General features: G+C 51.5%; 2 long non-coding RNA genes across 2 annotated transcripts; both read left to right on the top strand.

Moving 5' to 3' along the window:
- The first annotated feature begins 7,942 nt into the window (after nt 1-7,942).
- Nucleotides 7,943-13,357, top strand: LOC147646344 (uncharacterized). The gene is made up of 3 exons (XR_015281905.1): nt 7,943-8,028; nt 12,956-13,034; nt 13,222-13,357. It is a non-coding gene; the product is annotated as an uncharacterized LOC147646344 (long non-coding RNA).
- Nucleotides 13,358-13,426: 69 nt separating this feature from the next.
- Nucleotides 13,427-14,920, top strand: LOC111945447 (uncharacterized). Its single transcript, XR_015281904.1, has 2 exons — nt 13,427-14,051; nt 14,668-14,920. It is a non-coding gene; the product is annotated as an uncharacterized LOC111945447 (long non-coding RNA).
- The last annotated feature ends 923 nt before the right edge of the window (nt 14,921-15,843 follow it).

Below are 15,843 nucleotides of genomic sequence, written 5' to 3'. Positions count from 1 at the left end.
CTTTTCCCCATTTTTGAGTGCTCCCTCCAGCCAGAGCTGCATCAATTTTTGGCTTTTCTCTAATTAAATCAGCACATACTTGGATTCCCAACTGATTTCCCTTAACTTGGGGTAGCAAATAAACCCCAGTGCTCTAATTCACCCTGGATAACACAGAAAGTGAGAGCACAAGTTGAGGTGGGGAGTGGGATGACTTCCCCGCCATTTTTTATAGTGAAATTTTCACAGCATTGTCCATTTGCAGTTTTCCTTTTCAGCTTAACCAATTTCTGCTGCAGTCACATATCCTCACTATGGGCTATGCCTTTAGCTGTGTAAATTCCATCTGTGCCCCCAGGCAGAGCTTGGGCTGAGGGGCAGAGGAATTCAGGCCAATTCCTCCCCCAGGCAGGAAGACCCTGGTACATTGTCCAGGCTTTGCCCCAGAGGTGTTAATTTGCATTTCTAAAGTTCCTCTCCTGGCTGCCTGGAATGAAGCTTCTCTTCCTGGGGAGCCATGGGATGACTCACATGGAGGGCTCCCTCCCCCATCTGCTGGTTTTTGGTTTTTTTTTAAACAATTTTCTACTAACTTTTTACCTTCTGGTAAGAAAGGTCTTCTGGTTTCCAAAATGCAGCTTAAAGGTGAACATTGAAAAACCCATACCATAATTTTGCTATCACTAAGAGCCATGCACAAACATAAAAACAAAAATTAGAAAGTAATCAAGTATTTTCTTTTACTTCTCCTCTGACTAAAAACTGATTCTCACACCACTGGCCCAAACAGGATGGACAATAGAAAAGCAGAATTATTACTTAAAGTTCTTCTAATGGTGTAATCCTTTCACTGGAACTGTGAAAAGCAAAAACTCTCCAAAATGTCTTTAGAGAAATAAAGCATTACTTGATTCTAAACAGAATCATTTCAACCACACCATAGTCTGCATGTGCAGAGAAAATCATTCCATGACATGTGAGTTTTACTTGATGTTTCTTAAACTTTATCCAGTCTGAACCCATGGAAATTCATTGGTTTGGTGTTCATTGTTTCCAAGTTGTGGAGTTCTCAGTGTTTGGTTTCCTGTTGCACCCGGATTTCTGTGCCTCTGATGTGAATGAGGTCTGCACTCCTGGATTTCCTGCTCAGCCTTTTCCAGACCAGGTGTCTCCAGCTGTGCCAGGGCAGAGTCTGGGGTAGATGTTGGTTGATGTTTGCTGCTGGGCCTTGATGTTTTGTTGATGGTCGTTGTCTTTGTGGGAATCTTTTGGGCTCTTCCCAGTCTATTGAGGTGTTAAGCTCATCTCTGCTGAGAGGTGGAAAATCTCTTTAAAGAACCCTTTAAAATTCCTTTCCCCAAGGCAAAGGCAAACCAAACCTGACTGGAGAAATCAGATAAAAAATAATTTTACACTTGGTATATTTTCCTAGAATCTAATCCCAGCCAGCCCAGAGTTTGAGTGTAATTGAGATCCAGAGTGGAATTCTCACGGTGCCTTCCCCAGCAGCTGTGGCGAGGGCAGGCACAGAAAGCCCTGAAGCTCCAGCAGTCAGGATTTTCCTGAAGTGGCTGGAGATGCCAAAGGAGGGTGCCCAGGCCGAGGATTTCAGCAGAGGATCTGTGTGCAGGCCCAGGGGCTTCCCCTGCTGGGGAGCCCTGGCTGCTGCTGCCTTGCCTTCAGTGCAGGCTCAGGGGCGGCCTCCCATCCTCCTGCTGCAGCCGGGAAATCCAAATCTCCGGGGCTTCAGAGCCCTTGAGCCGAGGCTGAGGGGTCCCCCCGTGTTCAGCTGTGCTGGGGCTGTTTCTGTGCTCAGGGACACTTGGAATGGGCCGTGTCACTTGGCCACCAGAGCTGCTTCTTTCCACTGCTTCGGCAGGACCTGATGTCCTGGTTGGGTGTGTCGTAGTAGAGATGGACAATGACACCTGTTTCTTCTTCCACCACAGCCAAAGCTTTATTGCACACAGCTTATATTTACATGGTTATCAGAAGGCACCGTGCTTAATTCCAGTTGGTTAGGAACTCAGTTCACTGGTTGGTAATGGTGAGTGTACACATCAATCCAAACTTTTCTCTCTAACAATGTTTTCATACTTTTTCTACTGATTCCCATGGGACAGATCCCTTGTTACTACAGGTGCACTTGTTTTTCTCCCCAGGAATAGTTTGTTATGTTAACAAACTTTTCATTCTCAAGATTTTTTTTTCATGGGAGCTTATCAGGCCAGCTGCTAACTACACTAAGCCCATGTATCAAGTCCTAAACCATGATTTTACAAGTTCTTTCTTTTGCAAGGTTTTACCTTTATGTGACAGGGTGTTGTGGACAGCAAAGTCCAAAGGTGGGTGTGTCTCAAATCTCTCCCAGCCCGGGTCTGGATCTCTCTCAATTCTTCCCAGCCCCCTCTCCAGGCTGTTCAAACAGGAGGCTGGGTTAAACCCTTCCCCTGTCCTCAATTCTAAATCCTCCTGTGCCACTGAACAAGTTTCATACTGCAGTCACCGAGCTCTGCTCATCCATTTAGGGGCTCTGTTGGGGTAAGTGGGAGAAGGTGAGGAGGGGTCCCCAGGGGTCGTGTCCCCCCCCGGGAGCACCTGTGACTCCCCCATGTCCCCCCCATGCCGGGCTCACCCCTTTTTGTCTCTGCCAGAGCTCCTGACCCAGCTCCTGCTGTGCCCTGGGAGGGGCTCTGGGGAGCCCCTCTGGGACCCCCTTGGATCCTGATTCCTGGGCCCTGGGACCCCCCCGCATCTCCTTCCCCAGCTCCGAGACCCCCTGCACCCCCTTCTCCTGCACCAACAGCGCCCTGCACCCCCTTTCCCGGGGATCCTCCCCTGCCAGCCCCTGGATCCCCCGGTTCCGTCAGCCCGGGGACCCCCGGAGCCCCATTCCCGGCCATCCCGGGGCACCGCACCCCCAGGCCTCCCTTTCCAGGGAAAGCCAAGCTGGGCACGGGGCTCTCCAGCCGCTCTGGGATTTCTGATCACCCAAAGGAGAGGAGAGAGCAGCAGAGAGAGAGAGAGAGAAGGAGATTGGGAATCGGGGCTCGGGCTCCCAGCGCCCGCTTCTGCTCCGCCGGGGCTGGGGAGCCGCAGCCGCAGGAAAAATGGGATCCGCGGATCCCGGGGCTTCCCCCGCTTTGGGCCGAAGCCGGCGGGTTCCAGGCAGAGTTTGAGCACAGGGCCCGGGAGTTCAGCCCAGCCCGGCGCGGGGGTCCTGCAGTGCTCGGCCGAGGAGGGTCCCGGGGGATCCCGGGAGGGGATCCAGGGGAATTCCCTGGAATTGCCCCGTCCCCTCCCCCCGCGCTCCCTCGGGCACTTTCGCTTCCGCCTTGCCCGCCCTGCGCCGCCGGGATCTGCCCGGCGACCGGTGACGTCACTGCAGCATCGGGCTGCCACTGGCAGGCAGCAAAGAGCGGCGCCAATGGCGGGGCCGGAGGCGGCTCTGGGGGCGGGGCCGGGGCTGTGGGCGGGGCCACAGCGGAGCAGCAGGATGGCTCCAGCGCTGGGGCCGGGGGCGCTCTCGGGGGGCGGCGAGAGGTGAGGGGGACCCCCGGCACCGGGACTCTTTGATCGCCCATTCCGGAGCGCCGAGGGGCCCCTAAACCCCCATTCCTGGGCACCGCCATCCCACTGAACCCCCATTCCCGGCCGTGCGTCCCACCCTGCACCCCCTTATCCGGCACCAGGAACGCCTGCACCCCTTCCCCGGCCATCCCGCCTCTCGCAGCCTTCAGAGCCCCCTTCTCCTTGACCCATTTACCCCCCGGACCCCTATTCCTGCCTCTCCCAGCAGCCAGCCTCTCCTTTCCTCAGCACTCAGGACACCCGGGACCCCTATTCCCAGCCATCGCGGCTTTCCCTGCCCTGTCCTGGCAATGAGGACACTGGGGACCCTTGGAGCTCCCTTTCCTGGATGCAGGAACGCCCTGAACTCCAGCACTGCCATATCTAGCCAGCCCTAGCCTCTTTTTTCAGTCCTGACATCCCCAAATGCCCTTCCCGGCTCTCCCCGTTCCCCCTTTCCTTCAGCCGTGACCCCCCCGATCCCAAATCTCCAAATGTCCCCCCAGTTCTCCTCTCCCTGCGTTCCCTGCACGCGGCGCTGTCGGAGCCCGGCCCGGGCTTCCCGCAGTCCATGTCCATGGGGTCCCTGGCTGGGATCCCCTTCCAGCGCCGCCGCAGCGAGCGGGGCCGGGCGGAGCTGAGCCGGGATCTTGGGATAGCTAGGGCTGGGATATTGGAATAGGCAGAGCTGGGATACTGGGATAGCCAAGGCTGGGATATTGGGATAGCCAGAGCTGGGATCTTGGGATAGCCAGAGCTGGGATATTGGGATAGCCAGGGCTGGGATATTGGGATAGCCAGAGCCGGCACAAGGAGCGGCACCGGCACGGGGCCAGCGGGGAGCTGCAGATGCTGCAGCAGCGGCACAGCCAGAGCGGGGCTGAGCGGGGGAAGCCGGGGCTGGGGGATCTGTGGGGCTGCGATGGCAACTGTGGCACCGCCATGGGGATCCCTGAGATCCAGGCTGAGGGATTAATGAATTCCCTGGCTCAAGCTGCAGGGAATGTCTCCGGAAATATGTCAGATATGGGCGGGAGGCGCTGGAGTGTAAAGGTGGGGAGGGCAGAATTCCCAGGGAATATGGGAATGGGAATGCGGGATTTGGGAGGGTAAATCCATGGGTGGGAAATCCATAGAAATTCCATGGATGGATCTCAGACATTCCATTCCCGTGAGACCTCCACGGATGGATTCTACTGCTGTCCTATTCCCATGTGAACTCTGTAGATGTATCTCACTGCCATGCCATTCCCATGGAATTCTATGGGCAGATCTTCCCATCCCACTGCTATGGGAGCTCCAATCTGGTTTCCCCCCAGCCCCATCCTGGGGATCGCCCTGTTTTTTGCCATCCCCACCCCATACTAGACTCCTGGGGGTCCCCCTCATCACCCACCCAGCCCCCCCCCAGACTCATCCTGTGTTCCCCCCCATCCCCTCACAACAGGAATTCAAGGGAGTCCCCCCATGTCCCCTCCCCCAGGACTTTGGGGGTCCCACCCAACCTGTCCGTGCACCCCCAGATTTCTTCCACAGCCCCCCTGTGATGGTGGTGGGTGGGGGCCGAGTGCTGGTGCCCCCCTGCCTGCAGCAGATCCAGCGATGAGGGCAGTTCGGGGGGTCCCTCAGCATTTGGGGTCCCTGGGATTTGGGGTGACCCCCTGGCCCCCCAGGATCTGCCTGAACACGCTGACGCTGTGCGCAGTGAGAAGGTCCCCAGCACTGCCACCCGCATTGCCCAGGTACCCCCAAACCTGCCGAGAACCCCCAAAGCCCCCAGGACACCCCAACCTCCCCTGATCCCAAATACATCCCTGGATGCTCCAAAAACTCCCCAAAACCGCAAAACCCCATACAGACATTGAGAAGGTTCATACCTGGCATGGGGTCCCCATCTCCATCACCAGCAGGTACCCCAAAACAGCCTTGGGACCCCCAATTCCACCCACAGGATCTCCCAAATTCCCTCATCGGGACTCCTGTAAACCCCTCTCAGGAATCCCCCAAAAACCACCATGGCCCCAAAAACACCCAGAACTTCCGAAACCCCCCCAGGAACCCCTCACAAAGTTTTATACCCAGCATGGGGACCCCATCACCTTCTTCGGCATCACCCAGGTACCCCAAACCCTTCCAGGACCCCCAACTCCTCCCGGGGCTCGACTGCCGGAACCAACGGGAGTGGTGTTGCCCTTTTAAGAGGAGTTACAGTGGGACCTAACAATAGTGGGGGCCCTTAAAGCGGCCATGGTAGAGAGAATCCCCCAAAATCCACCCTGGGGGACAAAACATCCCCTACAGGGGCTTGGGGTGGGGACACCCCTAAAAATGTCACTTAAAGCCGTCATGATCCCCCTTCAAAAGGGGTTTGTGGGGCTGTGGCCGCACAAACACCCTAAAATGGGGAGGAAAAAACACCCCTGTAGTGGTGGGATCCCCCCAAAAAAACCTGAAAAAGAGAAAAACTCCTCTTCAGAGGGGCCTGAAGACCCTGGAAGGCTCTCGAAGAGGGACAAGATCCCCTCCTCTGCTGGGGCCTCCCCGAGCCGGGAACACTCCCGTTCCTGCACTCGGGGGAGCCCCGAACGACGGCGGCTCCTGGGCTGAGCCCCCCTCAGCCGGGGCTGCGGGGGGAACTGGGGGGGCTGGGACGGGGCTTGGGGGTCCTGGGGTGAACTGGGGGACCCTCAGTGCTCCCACCTCCCCCTGTTCCCCTGTCCCGCCCCGTTCCCATTGTTCCCCCAAACCTCCGCTGTCCCCAGCTCGGTTTGGGGGGGACCCAGCCCTTTCCCATCGTGTCCCGGCCCGGCCCCGCTCACCCGAGGGCTCCGAACCACGCACAGGGACAGGGGAGGGACAGAGGAGGAGGAAGAGGAGGGGCAGAGAAGGAGGAAGAGGAGGAGCAGGAGGAGGAAGAGCTGGAGGAGGCAGAGGAGGCTCCACCTGCGCTCCCTGCTCTCTGCATCTGCAGCTCCTTTGGGACCCTCGCCCCCCATCCCGCAGGTGCTCGGGGAGGGGGAGCTCGCCCCAAATACCCCGGGGCTCCCTGGGTTTGGGGTTTTTGGGGGGGATGTTTGGGGATGGCAGGGCTCCAGAGCCGAGCCGCAGATGCCCCTCGGGGGCACCCCGGGGGTCCTCGGGAGGTGTTTTTGGGGTGTCCCGGTGGCGGTGGCGGCAGAGCCTTGGTGGGGCCGGGGGGATGTGGATCCCCCCATGGTGAGGGTTGGGCTTCCTGGGCCGGGCCCCCCGAGCTCTGCCGGGGCCGCGGCAGCAGGGTGACCCCGGTTTTGGGGAGCCCCGGGAGAGTCGCGGCTTCCCTGAGCGGGACCTCAGAGAGAGGAGAACCCCAGAGCCGCAAACCGGGGACCCCGAGATGGGGGGGACCCCTGGGATTGCCGGGACCCCGGCGGGGGGTGCTGGGGCTGGAGGGGCGGCATGGCCGGGAAAGGGGTTCGGGGCTCCCGGTGCCGGCAGTGGCTGCTCCCAGCATGAGCCCAGTTGCTTCCCCATGTGACTCCAGTTACCTCGGCACCAGGCTGAGCCAAATTACTCCCAGTCATTCCCTATTAGGGTACACCTTGTCTCCATTTTTCCCAAATGTTATCCTCATTTTCCCACATTTTTATCCGATTTATCCCAAATTTTTCCCATTTTTGTCCTGTTTTTATCCCATTTTTGTTCCATTTTTCTTCATTTTTATCCCATTTTCATATGATTTTTCCCCATTTTTATCCTATTTTTTTATTTTTCCACAGTTTTTTGCCCCATGTTCTCTCCTGTTTTCCCCATTTTCTTCCATTTTTCTCCCACTTCCGCTTCATTTGTACCATTTTTATTCCCATTTTCCCCCCATTTTTCTCTCAGATTCCCTCATTTTTTTTCCCCATTTTTATCCTGGCTTTATCTCATTTTTCCACAATTTTATCCCCATCTTCTTCCATTCCTTTCCTCCATTTTTCCCAATTATTCCTCTATTTCCATCCAATTTTCCCCTATTTTTATCCAGTTTTTTCCCTATTTTTTCCCATTTTGGCTTCAATTTCCCCCATTTTTGCTCCATTTTTTCTCTCCTTTTTCTCTCTTTTCCCCCATTTTTTTCTAGTTTTCCCCAACTTTTCCCCATTTTTTCTCCATTTCCATCCTATTTTTCCCCATTTCCTCCTATCTTCCCCATTTAATTATCCCAAAAATTAATATTTCGGAGGGGGGAAAATTGAAATTTTGAGGGGGTAAACAGAAATTTTGGCGGAAAAAAAGGGTGTTTTGGAGGCAAAACTCCATTAATTTGAATCACAACTTTCCCATGATTTTTCCATGATTTCCAGTTGGAAGGAGGTGTGGCATTCATCTGAACATTCTGGAAGCTGGAAGAGGACCAGGCAATCTACCTTCCCAAAAATCTGGACCAGCTCATCCACAATTCCACCTTTCCCCACTCCCTGGATTCCCAGGTCTGGAAATTCTTCTACAACCTCCCAGGTAGGCAATTCCCAAAATTCCATGGGAAAATGGGATGGGGGGAGTTCATCCTGTTCTTTCCCTGATTTTTCCCATTTTTTCCTATTTTTTTTTTCCCATTTCTTCCTACTTTTTCCCGATTTTTCCAGATTATTTTCCTCTTTATTTTCCTTGCTTTGTCCCTGATTTTCCTCATATTTTCCTGGTATTTTCCCCATTTTTTTCCCCTCTCTTTTTTCCCCATTTTTTCCTTTTTTTTTCCTGATTTTTTTTCCTTTTTCCACATTTTTTCCCCATTTTTTTCCAGTTTCCTGATTTCCCCTATTTTTTCTTACTTTTTCCCTTGTTTTTTCCCCATTTTTTTCCTGTTTTTCCCAGTTTTTTCTCTGTTTTTCCTGATTTTCTCCTAATTTTTCTAGTTTCCCTGATTTTTCCCATTTTTTTCCCTGATTTTATTCTCTTTTTCTTTTCCTGATTTTTCCCTCATTTTTCACAATTTTTTCACATTTTTTCCCCACTTTTTCCTGATTTTTGTTTCTGATTTGTCCCAATTTTTCCCCTTTTCTTCCTAATTTTTCCTGATTTTTGCCTGTTCATTTCCTTAATATTTCCTAGCTTTTTCCCAATTTTTTTCCATTTTACAAGGTTTTGTCCCCACTTTCTTTTCATCATTTTACCCTGATTTTTTTCCTTGATTTTCCACATTTTTTTCCTGGTCTTCTTCCTCTTTTTTTTTCCTGATTTTTCCCTTTTTTTCTTTTCCTGTTTTTTTATCTTTTTTTTTTTTGCATTTTTTTCCTGGTTATTCCCCAATTTTTTCACAATTTTCCCCAGATTTTCCCCTGTATTTCCTTAATTGTTTACTGATTTTTCCTGATTTTTTTCCAGGTTTCTTTCCCCTCTCATTTCTTGATTTTTCCCAATTTTATCTCAATTTTTTTCCTGATTTTCCCCATTTTTTTCTTATTTTTCCTGATTTTTTCCTCTTTCTTATTCTAATTTTTTAAATTTTTTTTTCTGAATTTTTTTCTCAAATTTTTCCTTGATTTTTGCAGTTTTTCACATTTTTTTCAAATTTTTTTTCCTGATTTTTAAAATTTTTTTTTCCCCAGATTTTTTTTATACTTTTCCTGATTTTACTCTGATTTTTCTTTTTTTTTTATGTTTGTTTTTTTTCACGATTTTTTCCCAGTTATTTTCCTGATTTTTTTGCAATGTTTTCTCAAATATTTCAGCTTTTTCCTTGACTTTTCAATTCTTTTCCCGATTTTTTCCTGATTTTTACCAGGGTCTTTTTGGCTTTCTTTTCCTGATATGTTCCCTAATTTTTTCCAATTTTTTCATGCCTTTCCCATTTTCTCCTGATTTTTCTCTCCTCTTTTCCGAAATTTTATCTAGCTTTATCTCAATTTCTTCTCAAATTTCCCTTAATTTTCCCTGATTTTTCCTGGGTTTTTTTCCCAATTTTTTCCCATTTTTTTTAGATTTTATTCCTTTTTCTTTTTCTGATTTTCCCTGATTTTTTCAAGTTCTTTCCCAGTTTTTCTCCTGATTTTCTTGGGGTTTTTTCCCAATTTATCCTGTTTTTTCCCAATTTTTCCTTCTTTTCCTATTTCTTCCTGTTTTTTTCCCCATTTTTCCTGTTTTTTCCAAGATTTTTTCCACTTTCTTTCCTGATATTTTTCCCCAATTCTTTCCCATTTTTTTCTTGAGTTTTCTCTTTGTTTTCCTCAAATTTTTCCTGGTTTTCCCCAATTATTTGTCAAATTTTTCCCTGTTTTTCCCCAAATTTTTCCCAATTTTTTCCTGATTTTTACTCCATTTTTTTTATTTCACCCTGATTTTTTTCTGGGTTTTTTCCCTGATTTTTCCCTTTTATTTTCCTTGAATTTATCCTGGTTTTTTCCCCATTTTTTCCCCAATTTTCCAGTTTCCTTCACACTCCCACTATCATCTCAGTCACTTACAATCTAATCCCAGTCACTCCCAGTATGAGGCCAGTGGCCCCCAGTTGCTCCCTGTCAGTTCCAGTATGACCCCAGTAGCCTCCAGTGTGATCCCTGGGACTCCCTGTCTCTCCCAGTATATCCCAGTCAGCCCCAGCACGCTCCCAGTCATTCCCAGCTCCTCCCAGTTGCTCTCAGCATGATTCCTGTTGTTCCCAGCCACTCCCAGTCAATCCCAGTATGACTCCAGTCACCCTCAGTGGGATCCCAGTCTCAGCCAGCATGGACCCAGCTGCTCCCACTGTGGTCCCAGTATGATCCCAGTTGAGTATGATCCCAGAATAGTTGCAATTCTTCCCAGTTCCTATCAGTATGATCCCAGTTGTCCCTAGAATAGTCCCAGTCCATCTCAGCATGGTCCCACTCACTCCCAGGTGCCTGCACTGTGATTCCAGCTGTTCCCAGTGTGGTCACAGACACTCCCAGTATATCCCAGTTGCCCCAGTAAGGTTTTAGTTACCTCAGAATGATCCCATTCTTGCCCAGTTACTCCCACTATGATCCCAGTTGTGGCCTCAGTCCTGTCAGCATGGTTCCAGTACCTTCCAATTGATCCCAGTTGCTCCCAATGTATCCACATTTTCCTCCCAGCATGGGCCCAGTAGCTCCCAGTAACCCCCAGTCAGGTTCCATTTGCTCCCACTGTAATCCCAGTGGTTCCCAGTGCTATCCCTGTAGGAGCCATAGTCACTCCCAGTATGGTTCCAGTCATTTCCAGGATGATCCCAGTCGCTCCCACTACAATCTCAGTCACTCCCAGTATGAGCTGTTGTACCCAGCCACCCCCTGTATGAGCCTAGTCACTCCCAGATCCTCCCAGTGTGATTTCAGTCATTGCCAGAGTGACTCCCTGACACTCCCAGGATGGGCCCAGTTGCTCCCAGTCACCTCCAGCATGGTTCCAGTCCCAGACAGCACCTTTTAAGTCACTCCAATTATGATCCCAGCTAGTTCCAGTAGGATCCCAGTATGACCCCAGCATGGGCACCGCTGCTCCCAGGATTATCCAGTGTGCTTCCAGTTGCTCCCATTTACCTGCACTGTGGTTTCAGTCTCTCCCAGTCTATCCCAGTTGCTCTCAGTCACTCCTCCGGTGCTTCCAGCCTGATCACAGTTACTCCCAGTCACCCTGAGTGCAGTCCCAGTTGCTGCCAGTATGGTCCCAGTCTTGCCCAGCATGGCCCAGCTGCTCCCACTGTGATCCCAGTAGGATGCCAGTTGCCCTCAGCATGGTTCCAGTCACTCCCTGTTCCTCCCAGTGTGATCCCAGTTGTACCCAGTTGCCCGCAGTGTAGTCCCAGTCCCTCCCCAGATGATCCCAGCCGCTCCCAGCATGGTTCCAGTCATGCCCAGTTGCCCCCAGTGTAGACCCAGTCACTCCCACTTGATCCCTGTTGTTCCCAGCATGGTTCTCATTGTTCCCAGTGTGATTTCAATTTCCCCAGTATGGTCACAGTCACTCCTAGTAGATCCCATGTGCCCTCAGCATGCTTGTGCTCATTCCCAATCATTCCCAGTTGCCCCAGTAAGGTTCCAGTTACCGCAGTACAAACCAGTCCCTGCCAGTGCTGCCACTCCTGGGATCCCCCAGCCCTCTCTGCGTTCACCCCTCCCGTATCTCCCCAGAGGAGCCCCAAGGGCTGGCAGTCCCCAGCCAGGGTTCCCAGCCAGCCCCAGGTTGGATCTGCAGCCCCCAATTTTCCCAGTTTCCCTCTCCTTTTCCCTGGGCCAGGTTCCCCCCACCTCCAGCAGGTGGGAGCACCTGAGAGCCCCGTGCTGCCCATCCCGACCTGTCCCAGCTCCATCCCCACTCCTGCCGTGGGCTGTGAGGGGTTTGGGAATGGGGCACCGAGGGTGTCACTGCTCCTGGGGGAGGAGGAGGAGGGATGGAAGAGAAGGGATGAAGGAGAGCGAAAAGAGATGGAAGTAGGAGAAGGAGGTGTAGTTAGGGAGGAGATGGAGGAGGAATGGAAGACAAGAAGCAGGAGGAAGAGGAGGGACAAAGGAGGATCAGGGAAAGGAGAAGGAACCACCAGATCAAGAATTCCCTGAATTTGCAGCCCCCACCCATGGGGTCATCACCCCCCATCCCACAGGTGGCCGGGGAGGGGTGATAGTAAAAGGTTTTAAAATCTTAGAAAATTCGGAGACTTAGAAAGAAATTAGGTTTGGCAAGCCTGGAAAAAGTAGGCCCTGGGAAATGTTAGGCCTTGTGCTTGCTAAAGATCAGGTGAAACTGCACCTGTGTAATCAGTAGATTATCATGATACAATTGTTAGATGTGATTAGATATAATTATTGTTTAAAGAACATGAGGAACGATGTTAAGGGGCTGGAGGAGATCACGAGAAATCCATGCTTGGGTAAAAACAATGCATACAATAGAACAATGTAAGTTTAATAATTAATATGTAAGTTAAATAACAATAGAGTATAAAACATGTTCAGTTCAAAAGCAAGATGGGTCAGATTTGGGTATGTGTACCCCTGACACCCAGAGCTCTTCAATAAAGCACCTGCATATAATCATTTGTGATTATGTCTGTTCCTGAACGCTAGCAGGGGGAGCTTAGCCCAGATATCCTGAGGGGTCCCTGGGTTGGAATTTTTGGGGGGCGATGTTTGGAGAATGAAGAACTCTAAAGCTGAGCAGAAAATGCCCCTTGGGGAGACATTGGGGAGTCCCAGCATCCCTAAGTGGGGAGATGGAAATGGGGAACTTTGGATTCCTGGCACTCCCAGCAGCCTGGGGAGGATGGGGGGAAACCCTAAACACCAAAGGGGAGAGGCCAGAGATTGGGAACCACTGGGAGGCATTTTCATGGCTGAATATGGGTGTTTGGGTGCTGTTTATGGATGGCTGGTGACCTCTAGAGATGGACTTGGAGAGAAGGAAACCCCTAATTCAATGTGCTCATGAATTGTACTTTTCCCCAAACCAGGATTTCCCATTCTCAAACTTTGGCTGAACGGAGAAGGAGGCTGTGAGGAAGAGGAAGATGCCCCAGGACACCCAGGCAGGTGAGGAGGAAGTCAGTGCCCCTTTCCCCCTCTCTCCTGCTCCATCTCCCAGCCCAGCCTGGCCCCCGGCTGCAGGACAACCCCGCTGCCGACGCCGTCCTGCCGGGGACGGCCCTGGGGGGATCTCCTTCCCCTTCCCTCTGGCACGGAGGCAAATCCCATCCTCTCCTTGTCCTTCCTCCCCCAGACAAGGAGCTGAGGATGGAGACCAGGGAGGACAAATCCCCACAGCAGCACCTCGTGGAAGAGGCTGTTTTGAGCAGCTCCACAGCACAGGAATCCAATGGGGAGGAAAAGCCTGGGAGATCCCACAGGAGGAGGGGCTCCAAACCCAGCCCAGGGTGCTCTGAGGAGGAAAGACTCACCCTGTGAAGGCGGCCGGAGATCCAGCCGGGGCTCTGAGCTGGTGGTCCATGAGCAGCTTCAGGATGGGGAGAAGCGCTACAAGTGCTTGGAGTGTGGGAAGAGCTTCAGCCAGAGCAACAGCCTGATCCGCCACCAGATGATCCACACTGGGGAATGGCCCTACGAGTGTGGGGAATGTGGGAAGGGCTTCAGCTGCAACTCCAAACTCATCATTCACCAGCGCATTCACACTGGGGAGAGGCCCTATGAGTGTGGGGAATGTGGGAAGAACTTCAGCCAGAGCTCCAACCTGATCTGCCACCAGAGGACCCACACTGGGGAACAGCCCTATATGTGTGGGAAATGTGGGAAGACCTTCTGCTGGATGCCAAATTTGGTTGTCCACCAGATGATCCACACTGGGGAGAGGCCCTATTAGTGTCCTGAGTGTGGGAAGATGTTTTGGAGCACCTCTTACCTCCTTCAGCACCAGCCGATTCACATGGATGAGAGGCCCTTCCGCTGCCCCAACTGCAGGAAGGGCTTCAAGCGAAAGTCTGAAGTCACTATTCACCAGCGCATCCACACTGGGGAGAGGCCCTATGAGTGTCCCCAGTGTGGGAAGAGCTTCTCCAGGTGCTCTCACTTGACCAAACACCAACAGAGGCACTGGTAAGGGAAGCCCTGCGAGTGCCCCAAGTGCAGGAAGAGCTCTGTGCGCTGCTCCAACTCCATCCCCCATCAGAGGACCCATGTTGGGCAGAGCCCTGATGACCCATGTACCCAGTGATCTGCGTTTTGAAGACGCTGGGTTGGTGGTCATTTTGATTTGGCCCTAATATTCTTTTGATTCATCTTCATGCCTTTAAAACAGACAAAATTGGAATAAAAGTCTACAAATTCATCAAATCATCTAAAACCTCACATTCACTGGTGATTCAAGGGAATCTGGGATTCAGGGAGGTACATGTGAGGGCTTTGGGGGTTATTAGGTGTAGTTGTCTCCATTTCTTGGTACTCAAGGAGATGAGAGAGTTCGATCTGTCACCTCAAAACTACTCAGTGTCACTGAAAACTACTCGGTTCCCACCCCAAAATTCCTGGATTCCACAGCCCCGCAGGGTGTGTTGCCTTAAGTTTTAGCTTTCATATTTTTCATATTCCGTGCTGCCTTGGTTTGTAGTTTTGAACTTCATATTAAGTGTTAGTGAGCTGTCTTCACAGAGTAGGTAGACAAAACAATTCCTTTTCTAGCTTGATACCAAGGATAGTTTCAATTATGTTTCAGACTCAAAAGCATAAACAAGGGTGGACTGAAGAGAGAAAACAAGAAGGATGGGACTTCATCATCTGAAGCTGTAATTGGACAGTGAACCCAAATATCCAGATGGACCTAAACTTCTAAAAATGTGAGACGTCATGATGAGTTGTCCATTTTTGTGACCATTTTTGGTCCATCTTGGGTGTAGCCCTGGCCAGGATCTTGTACTGCCCAAGGTCTGTCTTTAAAGGCCTTTTAATAAACTTTATTCTTAACTCTGTCCAGCCTCTGTTCTAGGTCAGCCTTCTGAAGGCATCAGGTGGAATGGGGTTGGAAGGGGATTGGGTGAAGTGGGATGCAAATCATGAGGGGTGAGATGGGCATTGGGGGGGGCAGGATGGATGGTATGGAGTTTGGGAGGTGTGAAATGGGGGAAATGGAGCTTGGGAAGGGGGTCTTGATATCCAGAAGGAATGGGATGGGTTGGGGTTGGGATTGGGAAGGTGGGGTGGGGTCTGCAAATGAGACAAGCAATGTTTGGGGATGGTGAAGGGAGGGGGGAGCCCATTACTGAGTGAGGTTTTTATATATTCCATGTTCCTGAGGAGATTTTGGGGTATCTTACATTTCTGAGGCAGATTTGGGGCACTTCCCAACTTTTGGGGTGTTCCTGAGAGCAGCTCCATGGAGCCCCATTGCCAGGGCTGGTTGCCATGGGCACAATCTCAGAGCTGGAGCCAGAGTGCGTTGCCTCGGCGCTGGGGAGCAGAGAAATGATGAATGGCCCCAGACATCACCAGGGCGTGTTTGGGGGCAGAGCAAGTTCTGCCTGTATGGGGTGGTCACTGCCCCAGCCCAGCCACTGCAGCCTCTGCTCCAGCCCCAAAGTGGCTGCCAAGCCCCTGGCAGCCCGAAAACCCCAGCTGGGAGAGGGAGCAGAGCAGGTGAGGCTGTGACGCGGGTGTGACACTGACATGTGCCATTGCCCCGGAGCTCACAGCAGCTGAGATGGCACTGGATCCAAGGCTGACTGTGGATCTCTGTCCCTCTCTCTCTTCTCCTGACTTCCTTTTCTCCAAATCAGGATAACTTGAAGTTAAGATAACACCAACCCAATATTCTCAACATGGACAGATGCAAACAATATTCTTGGTAGGAAGGGACCCACAAGGATCATCAAGTCCAAGTTCAATCACTGTGTGA

Source organism: Cyanistes caeruleus, unplaced genomic scaffold, assembly GCF_971803275.1.
Source record: "Cyanistes caeruleus unplaced genomic scaffold, bCyaCae1.hap1.1 HAP1_SCAFFOLD_101, whole genome shotgun sequence".
In the NCBI taxonomy this organism is placed as follows: Eukaryota; Metazoa; Chordata; class Aves; order Passeriformes; family Paridae; genus Cyanistes; species Cyanistes caeruleus.
The sequence above is the reverse complement of the archived record's forward strand: the minus strand, read 5'-3'. Positions and strand labels throughout refer to the sequence as shown.